This window comes from Nicotiana tomentosiformis, chromosome 4, assembly GCF_000390325.3.
Source record: "Nicotiana tomentosiformis chromosome 4, ASM39032v3, whole genome shotgun sequence".
Lineage (NCBI taxonomy): Eukaryota > Viridiplantae > Streptophyta > Magnoliopsida > Solanales > Solanaceae > Nicotiana > Nicotiana tomentosiformis.
The window spans coordinates 133,989,437-134,006,174 of NC_090815.1; positions in this window are offsets into that span (position 1 = coordinate 133,989,437).

Below are 16,738 nucleotides of genomic sequence, written 5' to 3' on the forward strand. Positions count from 1 at the left end.
ATGCACCCAGTTCGGTTTACCCGAGACTTCTACTCATAGGAAGAAGAAACATAAGTATCATAGATACCCCAACCAAGACAGTCCTTATAGGAGGAAGAGATCTAGATATAGATCCAAAGAAGAACGAGAAGCTAAGAAAGCCCATCGTAAGGCTACTAGATTTATCAAAAATAGGTCTAAGAGAGACCTAGCTGACATTAAGTGTTATAAGTGTGGTAAATTTGGCCATATAGCTCCGAATTGTAAGCTTCAAAAGCTGAAAATCTTAGGACTAGACGATGAGTTACGTGATAAGGTTTATGGTTTGTTATACACTTCTGGATCAGAATCGGATTATTATTCTGAGTCAGAATCCGAAGCTGAAATAGATTTACTTGATTTATCTGATAGTGATAAAAATATTGATAATACTTGTACAACTTGCAAAGGTGATACATGTGCTTGTGATGATGAATTTTATAAATTACAATCACAATTTGAAAATTTAAATATGAAAACTATTACATCTGATAATGTAATAGAACTTTTAAAAGAAGTTACTGATGAAAAACTTCGTGAAAAAATTATTAATTTGGCTGCTAGTTCAAGTTCTAATTCAAGTTCTAAATTTGCAAAACCTTTTGAAAAAGAATTTGAATATTCTCCGCCTTATTCTTTACTGGAGGTTAATAACCGTCTTTTAAATAAAAATGCAACTCCTGCAAGAAATTCTTCTTTCGATGATTTAAAAATTGAAGTTGAAAACTTGAAACGAGAGATTAAATCTCTTAAACAAAATCAAATGATTTGTGATCATAGGATTACTCAGATTGAGAAAATCAATTCTCCAGCTGAGAAATCTAATGATAAAAATAAAGGTATTTTTGAAAATGATATTGAAGAAAAACCTATTAGTTTTAATCCTAAACATGATATGTTTTTAGGAATGATGCAAATTACTACTGCTCACAAATGGTATATTAAATGTACTATTCTCATTGATAATAATTTTTCTATTACAAACATTGCCATGATTGATAGTGGAGCAGATGTTAGCTGCATTCAAGAAGGTTTAATACCTACAAAATATTTTCAAAAAACTACTCATATGGTTAGATCTGCATCCGGACATGCTTTAGATATAAAGTATAAATTGCCTAATACGGGTATTTGTCAGAATAAAGTTTGTATTCCTCACTTCTTTTTCTTGGTTAAAAATCAGTTATACCCTCCAATTATACTTGGAACACCGTTTATTAACGCTATTTATCCTTTTACCAGCATTGACTCGAAAGGTTTTACTGCTACTTATAAGGATAAAGAGATTAGTTATACTTTTGTTACGGATCCAGTAACTAGAGATATTAATGCTTTAATTGATATGAAGCAAAAACATGTTGATTCTTTACAATTAGAATTGTTTAGTATGAATATATTTGATACTTTAAATTCTACTAAAGTACAGAAAAAAATTAAATTGATTTCCGAGCAGATTGCTATTGATATTTGTGCTGAGCATCCTAGTGCTTTTTGGAACCGAAAAAAGCATATTGTCACTCTTCCATATGAAGACAATTTCTCTAAGAATGATATTCCTACTAAATCTAGACCTTGTCAGATGAACGCAGAATTAGTAGAATTTTGCAAAAAAGAGATTGATAGTTTGCTATCAAAGGGTCTGATAAAATCCTCAAAATCTCCTTGGTCATGTACAGCCTTTTATGTTAATAACGCAGCTGAAAAGGAACGTGGTGTTCCTAGATTAGTCATAAATTATAAGCCCTTAAATAAATATTTAAAGTGGGTTAGGTATCCTATTCCTAATAAAAGAGATTTATTGTCTAGATTATATGACGCCAATATATTTTCAAAATTTGATTTAAAATCTGAATATTGGCAGATTCAAATATTTAAAGAGCATACTTATAGGACTGCTTTTAATGTTCCATTTGGGCAATATGAATGGAATGTTATGCCTTTTGGTTTGAAAAATGCCCCTTCAGAATTCCAAAAAATTATGAATGATATTTTCAACTCCTATCTAGACTTCGTCATTGTCTATATCGATGACATTTTGATATTTTCCAAAACACTTGAAATGCATATTAAGCATTTAGATATTTTCAAAAGAATTGTTATACAAAATGGTTTGGTAATCTCAAAACAAAAAATGAGTTTATTCCAAACTAACATTCGATTCTTAGGACATTATATTTGTCAGGGAAAGATTACTCCTATTCAAAGATCGATTGATTTTGCCTCAAAATTTCCCAATGTTATTACTGATAGAACTCAGTTACAAAGATTTTTGGGAAGTTTAAATTATATTTCGCCGTTTTATAAAGATCTATCACGTGATTTAGCCCCCTTATATGATAGGCTAAAAAAGAATTATAAAAATCCTTGGACTGATAGTCACACTACTTTGGTCAAAAATACTAAGCAACGTGTTAAATCTTTACCTTGCTTAACCCTTGCTAATCCTGCATGACAAAAGATTATAGAGACTGATGCGTCTAATATTGGTTACGGAGGGATTTTGAAACAGATAAATTCCAATGATAAACATGAATATCTGATTAGATTCTACTCTGGTAAATGGTCTGAAGCCCAGAGAAAATACGCTACCGTGGCACATGAAATGTTAACCATAGTAAAATATGTTTTAAAATTTCAAGACGACTTATACAATCAAAAGTTTTTGATAAAAACTGACGCACAATCTGTTAAATATATGTTTAACAAAGATTTTAAACATGATGCCTCGAAAATAATATTTGCAAGGTGGCAGGCTCAATTAGCCCCTTTTGATTTTGAAATACAATATAAAAAGGGAATTGATAATTCTCTGCCAGATTTCTTATCCCGTGAATATTTACAGGATGGAACCCCCCTGGGGTAGGGGAAGAGGTAGAGGTTGGGGAAGATCGTCCCCACAGTCCAGAGGAAGGTCATCACCTTCGGGATCGTCATACGGATCCTCATCAAACTCCCCAGTTATACAAATGGGAAGAAGGAGTTTAGTCAATGAGAGGATATCTCTCAGAGAAGAAGCATCAATCGGACCATCCGTCCATCTGGAAGATATTCCAGAAGATAGTCCGTTATACGCACATTTGCAAGCATATTTGACTGCTCAAAAATAGAAAGATACTTCTGTTAAGCAAAGTGATACTTTTGCTTCCATTTCTAAAGATGACAATGATGATATCAAGTCATACGAGAAAGTGTCAAAAAGAGAAATGATATTTCTCTTAGAAAACTCTGACATTCAGAGAAAAGAAGAACCATGGAAGATATTCCAAAGATATTTGATAAATGGGTTATACTATCCGGGTGAGTCATACAAAACCCGTTCCTACTATGAAACAATATTGACCAGTACTGGCAGTGCAGATTTTCAGCACTTTTCTGGGTATAGCATAGACGAAAATGTTTATAACTTCTCGAAGATTATAATTAAACAGATTATATCTGTTGAAGACTGGGGTATATCCACAATGAAAGAAAGGCAGATAAGCCTTAACAAAAATAAAATGAATTTTACCTATTGGGATTATATCCAAGCTTTTGATAAAGTGTTATACTACAATAATGATAGACACAAACATACTTGGTTTATAAAAGTATGTGCAAAGATATTTACAGCAACTGTTCCTAATTGGTTTCTAAACTGGTGGTCATACCACGGTCCAACAATAAAAATTTTACCAGATCCATTTCTCATGTTATACAAAGAATGGATAAAAATTTCTCCTTTTATAAACAATTTATATCACGCAGATCATATCTGCTATCCAGAAAAAATTAACCAAATTTATTTCTTTCTGGAATTTTCTATTCTTTGGATACACAAGTGGAATCCAGAAGTCGGATTCACTGAAGAACAAGTCCCATGCTTATACAGGACTTTTTACAATAATTTTTGGGATAAGCTAATGAAGAAGGATCCCAAAACAAAAACCTTATATGGTCAAGAACTCTTGGATTCAATCGAGATGACAATCCAAGAATATTCCAGCAAACCTCAGAAAGAGGTAATTGATGACAGTTCAGTAAGGCATATTGCCAGAAGGATCTCCTTTCAAGAAGGAGATAAAGTAGAGATGATTAATAAATACTTGGAAGAGGTCAAAAGAAATTTACTTCATTCCATCAATCAATATGAAAAATCAGATACGTCAATGCAGAGTGAAACAAGCAACGATGATATAACTGAAGATTCTCAGCCCATTGAAGCAGAAAGAATATTATCTGAAGAAGACTTAAATGAAACAGAGGAATTCATCCGCAAAATGAAAGAAGCGAAAAAGAGACCAGCACGGTGAAACAGCTGGACCCCACAAAACAGTGAAGCCGCCGGACCCACAGCAACAGTAAAGCCGCCGGACCCCACTCAAATAGTAAATACACTGTTTCAACAGTAGATACACTGTTTCAACAGTAGAAACACTGTAACAGGGACCCACGGGACCCACTTTTTACTGTTCATAGATTCCTTTTCTTTTTCTATTTATAGAATTCATTCGTTCATTCTTTAGAGGCAGACGTTAAGACTCCCTCTCTCTAGAACTCTCTCTCTCTCTCTCTAAGTGTAAGTAAAGAGTTAGTTTGAAGTTTGTAGATTGTAATAGAAGAACAAGTAAATAAAAGTTTTCAGTTCTTCATCTTCAGGGCCTTGCTTCTTGGCCACAAGGTACATATTTCTGTCTTTTCTTAGTTAGCTTTTCTTCTAGTCTCTCCTCTCTGGCCGTGACGATGTCCGGCTAAGAGACATCATATCTATGTTGAATATCTAACTTCTCTCCTATATACACCATGAAAGCGACGGCATCTATTAAAATATAAATGAGTTTTATATATAGAGTTTTGACCTGGTGTCAAGATGGTTGGTACAGTCTGATATAATACTGCTCTTATTGGCTTTGCCTTAGTGGCTCCGTCTAGCCAGCCGTGAACCTCAGCCCGATAAAGAAAGTTAAAAGGGCATCTTGTTTCACGGTTAGAACTGCTAGACACATGGGTTCAATAAAAGTATGTATTATATTATGACAGACCCCTTGCTTGAGTAAAGGTTTTTAACCTTCCATACAGTCATTAAACTATATATAAAATTCAAGTATATTTCAATTCTTATCCTTACTGATTGTGCGGATTACCGCCAGTCTTTAAATATAAGGGTACTGAATTAGCTAGATTAAGAATTCTCAAATATGTTAAAATAGAAATCTTTAACTGGTGGAAACCTTCCAGGCATATAAAAGCCAGATGTGAGGTGTGAAACAAGTCCAGTTCCCGGTCAAACGGTGATTTCTGTTTTAATTTAATTGAGAAGGCATGGCGGATTACCGCCCGCCACTTGATCCTGTTAAATGGTATCAGAGCCTAGGTACTTTCATGGTATATATAAGATAGATATGATATATATATATATATATATATATATATATATATATATATATATAGCTTATATATAGTAATATGTATATATATTATAGTATAGTATAGTATATATATAAGCTTATATATATATATGTATATCGAATATATCGAATATAGCTTATATATCTTAAGTTGTATATATAGTATATACTATACTATACTATAATATATATACATCTTACTATATATATTATATATATCTTAAGATGTATACTATCGAATATGACTTATATACTATGTATATATAGTATAGTGTGTGTATATATAAGATGTATATATAGTATAGTGTGTGTATATATATATATATATATCTTAAGATGTATATATAGTATATATATATATATATATCTTAAGATGTATATATAGTATATCTTAAGATGTATACTATCGAATATGACTTATATACTATGTATATATAGTATAGTGTGTGTGTATATATATATATATATATATATCTTAAGATGTATATATAGTATATAAATCGAATATAGCTTATATATCTTAAGATGTATATATAGTATAGTATAGTATATATATAAGCTTATATATATATATATGTATATATAGTATAGTATATCAAATATACTATGTATATATAGTATAGTGTGTATATAACTTTATATATATATATATCTTAAGATGTATATATATACTATAATATACTATATATACACTATAATATATATACATAGTTTATAAGTCATATTCGATAGTATACATCTTAAGATATACTATATATACATCTTACTATATATATATATAGCTTATATATCTTAAGATCTACTATACTATACTATATATATATATAGTATATCTTAAGATGTATATATAGTATATTTTAAGATGTATACTATGTATATATAATATAGTATATATATATTTTAAGATGTATATATAGTATATAAATCGAATATAGCTTATATATCTTTATCACTATTCTTTTTCTCTAACTTCAATAAAAAAAAAATTAAAAATACAAAGTTTCTGTTGGGCCCGTTTAGGCCCATTTAGGCCTGGGACCGGCCCACTTAACCCGGGACCGTTAGTTCGTGGTCCCGGTCCCGAGCCGGTTCCAGCAATAAGCCCGAGAAGCCCGGGACCGTTTAGGACCGGACCGCATAGGACCGGCCCACTTAGGACTGGCCCACTTAGGACCGGGCCCGCGAAGCCCACTTAGGACCGGGCCCGCCCCACTTGCCACCCCTAGTTCTAAGGATACGTGATACCCTTTGATACAAATCGTATAGAGAGATAGCAATACGAATATTCTTGACTATGACAGTGGGAATAATGAATCAGAGAGAACGAATAAAATGAAGTAAAACAAGCACAAGGAGGTATCTTTTGTTCCAGTGTATTCAGTGTGTCCATAGCTTACAAGTATCCCCTTTTATAGTAGAGGGTCATTACTTTATTTATAACAAAAAATAATAAAATAAAGCATATAGTGGAGGACCCATGATGATTTGTCTCTTCCTCGATTCCCGCCAAGATTCTCTCTCTTGGTGCGGTTGCAACGCCTATTGTGTGTGAGCTCGATACTGGCTCGAACTCGTTACTGGGTCGAGCCCTTTGGTCTTAGCTCGAGTTTGACCTTCGGGATGGGCGTCGCGCATTTTCGACCTCGAAGAAATGCCTTGCGGATCGATTTGGTCACGGGCTCGATAAAGTTATCGAGCCGGCTCCTCGAGCAGCCTTCGGACTCGAGGCTCGTTAGTACTGTCTTAGGAGCTCACTCCCAAAATTCCACTCCGACTTCTTACCACTTGAACTCGATCGAACGTAGGAAGGCCGAAATCTATTTCGACCATATACAGATAGTCCCCTCGTTTCTCACGAAGGATGCGGTGAGAATCGATATGATTTTTGACGGTTCGATCGGGTTATAAGTTGACGATTTAATAGGGATCAATTATGACGTATCTGATAGCTGTCCCATCGATTTAGCCTTTCAAGGTATTTAATGCTTGTCAGATGGCGGTCGGCCACCTCTGATATTGAACCGTCATGATGCGAGCCTATAAATAACCCTTCCATCTAACATTTACCACTTTTACGCATTCACTCCCCCAAATTTTCTTATCTTTTCTCTCTATCTCGTTGCTTGCAGAGCCATCTACACCAGAGTTTTGGTGTCGTCAATTTTTCACTTTCCTTTGCCTTTCTTCCTCTCATATCAATGGCCAAAACTTTGAAAACTTTACCTCAGAAGGAGAAAGCTTCTTCTTCACGGCCGTCCGGCGACAAGGCGCCGGTGGAGCCGTCCACCTATGACTATGTTCCCGGCCCGTGTACTCTGAAGATCAATTTTAAGGTTGAGAATCCTTCATCTGTTCTGGGTCGATGCGAGCACGTGTCGATGTACATGTGCTCCATAACAAAGGGTCATCTCGAGGCCGTTAGGAAAGACTGCAATTGGGGTTCTGAGGTTGTGTTGCAAATTCCATCCCCCAAAGAGAGCGTCATCACCCATGTGGAGGGTTTTTTAAGTGTTTACACTTATCCCTTCACATTGGGTCCCGTCGACCCGGTGATCATTGATTTTTGCAAAAGATATCAGGTCACCCTCGGTCAAATTCATCCCTCTCTATGGCGTATAGTAACCCTACTTCGCTTCTTCTCCATCAAAGCCGGGGGGCTGGATTTTTCCCTGAATCACCTCATACGATTGTATCGGCCTCAAATCTTTCGAGGACTAATCATACTTCATCATCGGGCATCGAAGGCTTTGATGTCGAGCATCGACGAACACAAGGATCGGGGTTGGATGGGCCGTTATATTCGGGTGAGGACCCGTGACCTTATTCCGGAAGAGAAGATGCCGTTCCCCGAGGAATGAAATTTCGACCGTAAGTGGTTCTCATAAGACGTTGCTTTTCGTATCTTTTCCTGATTTTTTCTGATGTCTTTCTCGGATATACAGCTGCCCCTTGGATGCCACAAGCGGTGCCCGACCTTGAGGATTGGGTTCGGAAGTTAGCCTCGACTTCCTCTTATGCCGAACGCGCTTGGCGTGATTTGGCAAAAGGTAGATGGGAGGCCAAGAATCACGGTAAGGTTTTACTTCTCGTTTCCTTTGAAGTGTTCTTTGTGCTCCATTCGTTACCGATTTTCTTTCATGCAGGTGTAACCAAGGATGCCGCTTTAAGGCCTTCGAGCGGTGAAGAAGGAACCAAGTCCCCGATCCCGAAACCGGGGAAAGATAAGAAGAAAAAAGCTGCCTCTCGGTCATAGGACCCCAATCCCAAAACTCAAAGGGTGAGGAGGAAGGCAATTGCTCTTCCGATTGACTCGGTCCAACGATTGAGAGAAGAAGATGAAGATGAAGAAGAAGAAGAAGAAGAAAAAGAAGAAGGCGGTGCCTCGGCTTTGGTAATCCGATCTGCGAGAGCTATCGAGGTCACCAAAGCTCCTGAGCCGATGGTGGATGTACCAGTCGGGGTTGGCCCCGGGATCCCGAGTCTTGATCGGAGCGCCCCGAGTGATTCACTTGGGGCTATGACAGTGGGTCATTCGCCTTCCCTTCCAACTTTTTTCAAGGAGGTGTTAAAGGAAGCTCGAGAATTGACGACCCCCGATATGGGCGGAGGCTCTAGTATAGGGGATCCCTTTAGGGATTGCTTTACTGGAGTCGATGATGCTTCCGATATTGGTGACGCTTCTCTTCTACTAGAAGAGGCCCAACGTTTCATTACTCGGGTAATGATTTTACTATACTTGGTTTCTTTGTTCTTTTCCAAACTTGACTCGTGTTCTTTCCCTACTGTGCAGGCTATTAGTAGGTTTCGAGTTGACCTTAGCCAGTGTGAGGTCGAGCTTCAGAAGGTCTCGGGGGAGAGAGATGCACTGCAGCTTCTTTGCAGCCAAAAGGACGAGGCTATAAAGGACCTCCAAGCGGATTTGGCTAAGGCTTGTGAAGAAAAGGCCGAACTCGATAAGCAGGTGAGCCTCGTTCTGTTAAAGTATGGGTTTGACTCGACTGTGGAAGTTAACCCTTCGTTGTCTCAGCGGAAGTAAAAGGTTGAAAAGATTGGGTCACTTCGGGAAGAAGTTGATCAAATCAAAGCTGAATGTAATCGGTGGAAGGAGACTATCGACCGTCTGGCTGTAGAAAAAGAGACCATTTTGACCAACTTATTATCGGCCGATGTTCAGCTTCGAAACGTCAAGCAAAAGGGTTCGGCTCAAGCTAAGAGGATCGAGGAGCTTGAAGCTCGGCTTGCTGAGGCCAAGGCGGAGGTTGAGTCGACGAAAATCTTGGCGGATAAGTCCATTGCCATGTATCGGGCTGATGCCGAGGCTGCTCAGATAGAGGCACGAGAGGCGGTGGATACTGCCGACACTCGAGCACATTGGATTGCCGAACTTGCTAAATGTAGGTCTCAGAGGGAGACCCTCGAGGAGATACACGCTCGAGGTTTTGACCTTACTGAAGAAATAAAAAAGGCTAAAGAGCTCAAAGCTGAAGCTGAAGCCTTGGCTTCTGATGGCGATGATGATGATGATGACAGTAGCAAGAGCGGATCCGAGGACGGGGAAGAGCCTGACAGAGAAGCAAACGCCCCTGAGGATGATCAGGAAGCTTAGTTCTTAATTTTTTACGTTCGTAATCAATCATGTAGAAATTTTTGTAAATAGACAACTTGGCCGACTTATGAAGACTTTATACGTGTCTTATAAATGTTTTCACAAGGATCTTAACAATTTAATCACATTTGGACTTCGTATTCTTTATGATTGATTGTTTTTTCAGACTCAAAGTGACGTAGCCCTTAGGCTTACTAGTCGAGTCAATGATTAGAACTCGAAGAAATATAACCCATAGGCATAATAGTCGAGTGAGTGCTTGCTTGAACTCAAAATGAAAGTAGCCCATAGGCTTTAGTCATCGAGTGAATGATTCGAACTCGAAGTAATGTAGCCCGTGGGCGTAATGGTCGAGTGAGTGCTTGCTCGAACTCAAAATAAAAGTAGCCCGTAGGCTTTAGTCGTCGAGTAAATGATTCGAACTCGAAGTAATGTAGCCCGTGGGCATAATGGTCGAGTGAGTGCTTGCTCGAACTCGAAATAAAAGTAGCCCGTTGGCTTTAGTCGTCGAGTGAATGATTCAAACTCGAAGTAATGTAGCCCGTGGGCATAATGGTCGAGTGAGTGCTTGCTCGAACTCGAAATAAAAGTAGCCCGTAGGCTTTAGTCGTCGAGTGAATGATTCGAACTCGAAGTAATGTAGCCCGTGGGCATAATGATCAAGTGAGTGCTTGCTCGAACTCGAAATAAAAGTAGCCAGTAGGCTTTAGTCATCGAGTGAATGATTCGAACTCGAAGTAATGTAGCCCATGGGCATAATGGTCGAGTGAGTGCTTGCTCGAACTCGAAATAAAAGTAGCCCATAAGCTTTAGTCGTCGAGTGAATGATTCGAACTCGAAGTAATGTAGCCCGTGGGCATAATGGTCGAGTGAGTGCTTGCTCGAACTCGAAATAAAAGTAGCTCGTAGACTTTAGTCATCGAGTGAATGATTCGAACTCGAAGTAATGTAGCCCGTGGGCGTAATGGTCGAGTGAGTGCTTGCTCGAACTCGAAATAAAAGTAGCCCGTAGGCTTTAGTCGTCGAGTGAATGATTCGAACTCGAAGTAATGTAGCCCGTGGGCGTAATGGTCGAGTGAGTGCTTGCTCAAAATCGAAATAAAAGTAGCCCGTAGGATTTAGTCGTTGAGTGAATAATTCGAACTCGAAGTAATGTAGCCCGTGGGCGTAATAGTCGAGTGAGTGCTTGCTCGAACTCGAAATGAAAGTAGCCCATAGGCTTTAGTCGTCGAGTGAATGATTTGAACTCGAAGTAATGTAGCCCGTGGGCGTAATGGCCGAGTTTATCTTAATTTTGATTGCATAACAAATCTCCAAGTCGTTATACATGTGTTCATGTTTCGCGTCTGGGTTCAGGCCAACTACATGAGCATGGTTCGTTTTGACCATTTTGGCTTTTACAACTTTTCCTACTGGAACCCCGTTAAATAATTTTCTTGTACCAGAACTTGATATATTTGAGGGCTAATGCCCCCCAGTATTCGAGGTCGATTGTACGGAGGCCTCGGATACTTGTTATAAGTGCAGCACGATCATTGGTTGCCTCATTAAAAACCTTGCCGAAAAACCCATTTGGGATAAAACCGGTCAAAGGGAAAAAGAGTGCAACGCGTGCTTTCAAGCAATGGGTCCATCTTAGCTCTTGTTCGGACTTTTGCAAGGGTTAATTTTGAAATATAAATGAATATGGAAGGGTCATACCTTAGCAGTAGTAGCGTTTTAGATGTGACACATTCTAACTGCTTGATAGCTGTTTGCCATTTATAATGCCGAGCATGTACGATCCCTTTCTGACGTTCTTGAGAACCTGATATGGTCCTTCACAATTTGGTCCTAGTTTTCCTTCGTTCGGATTTCGGGTATTGATGGTGACTTTTCTTAACACTAAATCCCCGAGCTTGAAATGGCGGAGCTTGGTTCTTCGATTATAATATCTTTCGATTCGCTGATTTTGGGCGGCCAATCAGACGAGAGCAGCTTCTTGTCTTTCGTCCAATAATTTGAGGCTGGTATTCATAGCCTCGTTATTTGATTATTCCATCGTGAATCAAAATCTGGTACTGGGTTCATCGACTTCGACTGGTATCAATGCTTCGGACCCATATACTAAGGAGAATGGGGTCGCCCCCGTACTGGATTTTGACGTTGTCCGATACGCCCAAAGGACTTCGGGCAGTATTTCTCTCCATTTTCCTTTAGCGTCGTTCAACCTCTTCTTTAGGTTTTGAATGATAGTTTTGTTCGTTGATTCGGCCTGTCCGTTCCCACTGGGGTGGTATGGTGTTGATAGTATCCTTCTTATTTTGTGATCTTCGAGGAATTTTCTTACTTTGCTGCCAACGAATTGTTTCCCATTGTCACATACTATTTCGGCGGGTATCCCGAATCAGCATACTATATGATCCCAAATAAAGTTTATAACTTCTTTCTCTCTTATTTTCTCGAACGCCTGCACTTTAACCTATTTAGAAAAATAGTCAGTCATAAATAAAATGAATTTGGCTTTACCTGGGGTCGATAACAGAGGGCCGACGATATCCATTCCCCATTTCATGAATGGCCATGGGGATAGGACTGAGTAAAGTTGCTCTCCGGGTTGATGGATCATTGGCGCTAACCTTTGACATTTGTCATATTTATGAATAAATTCCTTCGCGTTTTTGCCCATATCGGTCCAATAATACCCTGCTCTGATTTGTTTTCGAACTAATGTATCGGCACCAGAGTGATTCCCACAAGTGCCCTCGTGCACTTCCCGTAGGATGTAATCAGTACCTCCCGGACCCAAGCATACTGCCAGCGGTCCATCGAATGTCTTTCGATATAGCGTTCCATCTGAAGCCAACGTGAATCGAGCAACTTTAGTCTGTAGGGCCTTAGAGTCTTTTGGGTCCGATAGGAGCTTTCCGCTATTTAAGTATTCAATATACTTATTTCTCCAATCCCAGGTTAAGCTTGTAGAATTTATCTCGGCGTGACCTCCTTCGATTACCGATCTTGAGAGTTGGACGACAGTCCCCGAGCTCAAGTCATCTTCCTCGACCGACGATCCCAAATTCGCAAGTGCATCGGCTTCATTATTTTGTTCTCGTGGAACATGCCGTAAAGTCCATTGTTTGAAATGGTGCAAAGTGACAAGTAGTTTGTCTAAATACCTTTGCATTCTACCTTCTCGAACTTCGAAGGTTTTGTTCACTTGACTCACCACCAGCAAAGAATCACATTTGGCTTCAATGACTTCTGCTCCCAAGCTTTTAGCTAGCTCGAGACCTACAATTATGGCTTCATACTCGGCCTCGTTATTAGTTAACCTGGTAGTTTTAATTGATTGCCTAATAGTGTTACCCGTGGGTGGTTTCAAAACTATGCCCAACCTGGACCCCTTCACGTTCGAAGCCCCGTCCGTAAAAAGGATCCATACTCCCGATGATGTACCCGATTTCAACAGGAGTTCTTTTTTGACTTCGGGTACGAGGGTTGGCGTGAAATCAACCACGAACTCTGTTAAAATTTGAGACTTGATGACCGTACAGGGTTGATATTCGATATCTTACCCACTGAGTTCGACGGCCCATTTGGCCAACCGGCCTGATAGTTCGGGCTTGTGCAAAATATTATGAAGTGGGTAAGTGGTTAATACGCATATGGGGTGATATTGAAAGTACGGTCTTAACTTTCTAGAGGCGCTTATCAGTGCAAGTGCCAATTTTTCTAGGTGCGGATATCTAGTTTCTGCTTCTCCTAAGGTCCGACTTATATAATAAACGGGAAATTGCGTACCTTGCTCTTCTCGAACTAGGACACCACTTACGGCGATTTCCGATACTGCCAAGTACAAACAAAGTTTTTCGTCCATTTTTGGAGTGTGAAGTAGTGGTGGGTTCGATAGATATCGTTTTAGTTCCTCCAATGATTGTTGGCATTTCGGGGTCCAAGCGAAATCGTTCTTCTTTTTGAGTAGAGAGAAAAATGTGTGACTTCGATCTGATGATCTCGAAATGAATTGGCCTAAGGCTGCAATCCGTCCCGTTAGTCTCTGTACAGCTTTCACGCTGTCCACAATGTTGATGTCTTCGATGGCCTTGATTTTATCGGGTTAATCTCGATTCCCCGGTTTGACACCATGAAGCCGAGGAACTTGCCCGAACCGACCCCGAAAGCACATTTTTCGAGGTTGAGCTTCATGTTGTATTTCCTCAAAATTTCGAACGTTTCCTGCAAATGGGTCAAATGGTCCTCTGCGCGCAGGGACTTAACTAGAATGTCGTCAATATAAACTTCCATTGATTTACCTATTTGTTCTTTGAACATTTTATTTACTAGGCGTTAGTAAGTAGCCCCTGCATTTTTTAGCCCGAAGGGCATCACATTATAACAATATGTTCCATATTTGGTGACAAATGAAGTCTTTTCCTGGTCCTCCGAGTTCATCTGGATTTGATTATACCCGGAATAGGCATCGAGAAAAGTGAGGATCTCGTGGCCGGCCGTGGCATCGATCATGCGATCGATGTTGGGCAGCGGAAAGGAATCTTTGGGGCATGCTTTGCTCATATCCTTATAGTCCACACACATTCTAAGTTTGTTCCCTTTTTTAGGCACTACAACTACGTTGGCTAACCATTCGGGATATTTCACCTCCTGAATGGCCCCTATTTTGAGAAGTTTGGTTACCTCGTCCTTTATGAATGCGTGCTTTCCCTCGGACTGGGGTCTTCTCTTTTGCTTCACCGGTCTGAACCTAGGGTCCAAGCTTAGCCGATGCGTCATTGTGTCCGGTGGGATATCTGTTATATCTAAGTGGGACCAAGCAAAACAATCAATATTATCGATAAGAAATTGAACAAGTTTCTTCCTGAGTTCGGGGCTCAACCCCGTTCCCAAGTATACCTTTCGCTCGGGCCAGTGCTCGATTAGTGTGATTTTCTCTAGTTCTTCAATTGTTGATTCGGTGGCGTTGGAGTCATCTGGAATCATGAAAGATTGAGGGACCCTTTGACCATCATCTTCTTCGATCTTCTGGTTATCTGGCTGGGTCGAAGCCGACATCTGTGATTGCTATTTGGTGTCCCGTTCTCCTTCTGAGCCCGATCCCTTTATCGGCGAAGGCGAGGATATTAATTTCACTTCCTCGATGGCGAACATTTCTTTTGCGGCCGGTTGTTCTCCGTACACTATTTTGACACCTCTCGATGTCGGGAATTTGAGGACCTGGTGTAGGGTCGAAGGTACAGCTCTTATGTTGTGGATCCATGGCCTTCCGAAAAGGGCGTTGTACCTCATGTCGACTTCGATCACGTGAAACTTCATTTCCTGGATGGTTCCGGCCACGTTTATTGGTAAGATTATCTCGCCTTTGGTGGTTTCACATGCCATATTGAATCCGTTTAGAACTAGAGTTGCGGGTACGATCTGGTCCTGCAGGCCGAGCTATTCTACGACCTTCAATCTGATGATGTTGGCCGAGCTACCTGGATCGATTAACACATGCTTAATTTTAGTTTTATTCATGAGTACTAATATTACTAGTGCATCGTTATGAGGTTGGATGACTCCTTCTGCATCTTTATCATCAAAGGACAAAGTCCCCGTGGGTGCATAATCTTGAGTCCGAGATCACTTTTCTCTCACAATCGATGTTTTAGTGCATTTAAGCATTGGTCCCTGAGGGATATCGGCGCCACCGATGATCATGTGAATGACATGCTGCGGTTCTTCTTGCTCGTTTTGCTTGCCAAAATCCCTGTTTTTAAAATGGTTCTTCGATCTATGACTCAGAAATTCCCGAAGGTGCCATTTGTTAAATAAGCGGGCTACTTCCTCTCTTAGTTGCCTGCAATCTTCCGTTCTGTGACCATGGGTGCCATGATATTCACACATTTGATTGGGATTCCTTTGGGCAGGATCGGTCTGCATGAGTCGAGGCCACTTGGTGTCTTTAATGCGTCCGATAGCCGACACGATGGCGGATGCACCAATGCTAAAGTTATACTCTGATAACCGAGGTGCTTCTATAGGATCGACATATTTATCAAAGCCGCTCTTGCTCATAAGTCCCCGAGAATTTTGCCCTCGATCAATCCTTCGATTGTTCCGAACTGTATTGCGTGTTGGACCGTTGTTCATTCGATCTGCGATGTACGGTTGATATCGGTCTCTGTTCGACTTTTGTTCTCTGTCGATCTCCCTTTGGTTTTTAGTAGCTGTCCTGTTCTGATGCACGGGTCCATACGGAGCTCCCAACTGGTCATCTTTGACCCTAATTTTTGATTGATATCGGTTGTGTATATCTGCCCAAGTTATTGCTGGATACTCGATCAAATTTTGCTTCAGCCGACATGACGCTGTCGAACTCAGCTCGTTCAACCCTTGGGTGAAAGCTTGTACGGCCCAATCGTCTGTGACCGGTGGCAATTCTATGCGTTCCATTTGAAATCGGGATACGAATTCCCTCAACATTTTATTACCCCTTTGCTTTACTTTGAAGAGGTCCGATTTCCTTGTTGCAACCTTTATGGCACTAGCATGTGCCTTTACGAACGAATCTGCTAACATGGCAAAAGAATCGATAGAATTAGGCAGTAAATTGTGATACCAGATCATTGCTCCCTTCGAGAGGGTCTCCCCAAACTTTTTCAACAACACAGATTCGATATCATCGTCCTCCAAATCGTTACCTTTGATAGCACATGTGTAAGAGGTGACGTGTTTGTTAGGATTGGTCGTATTG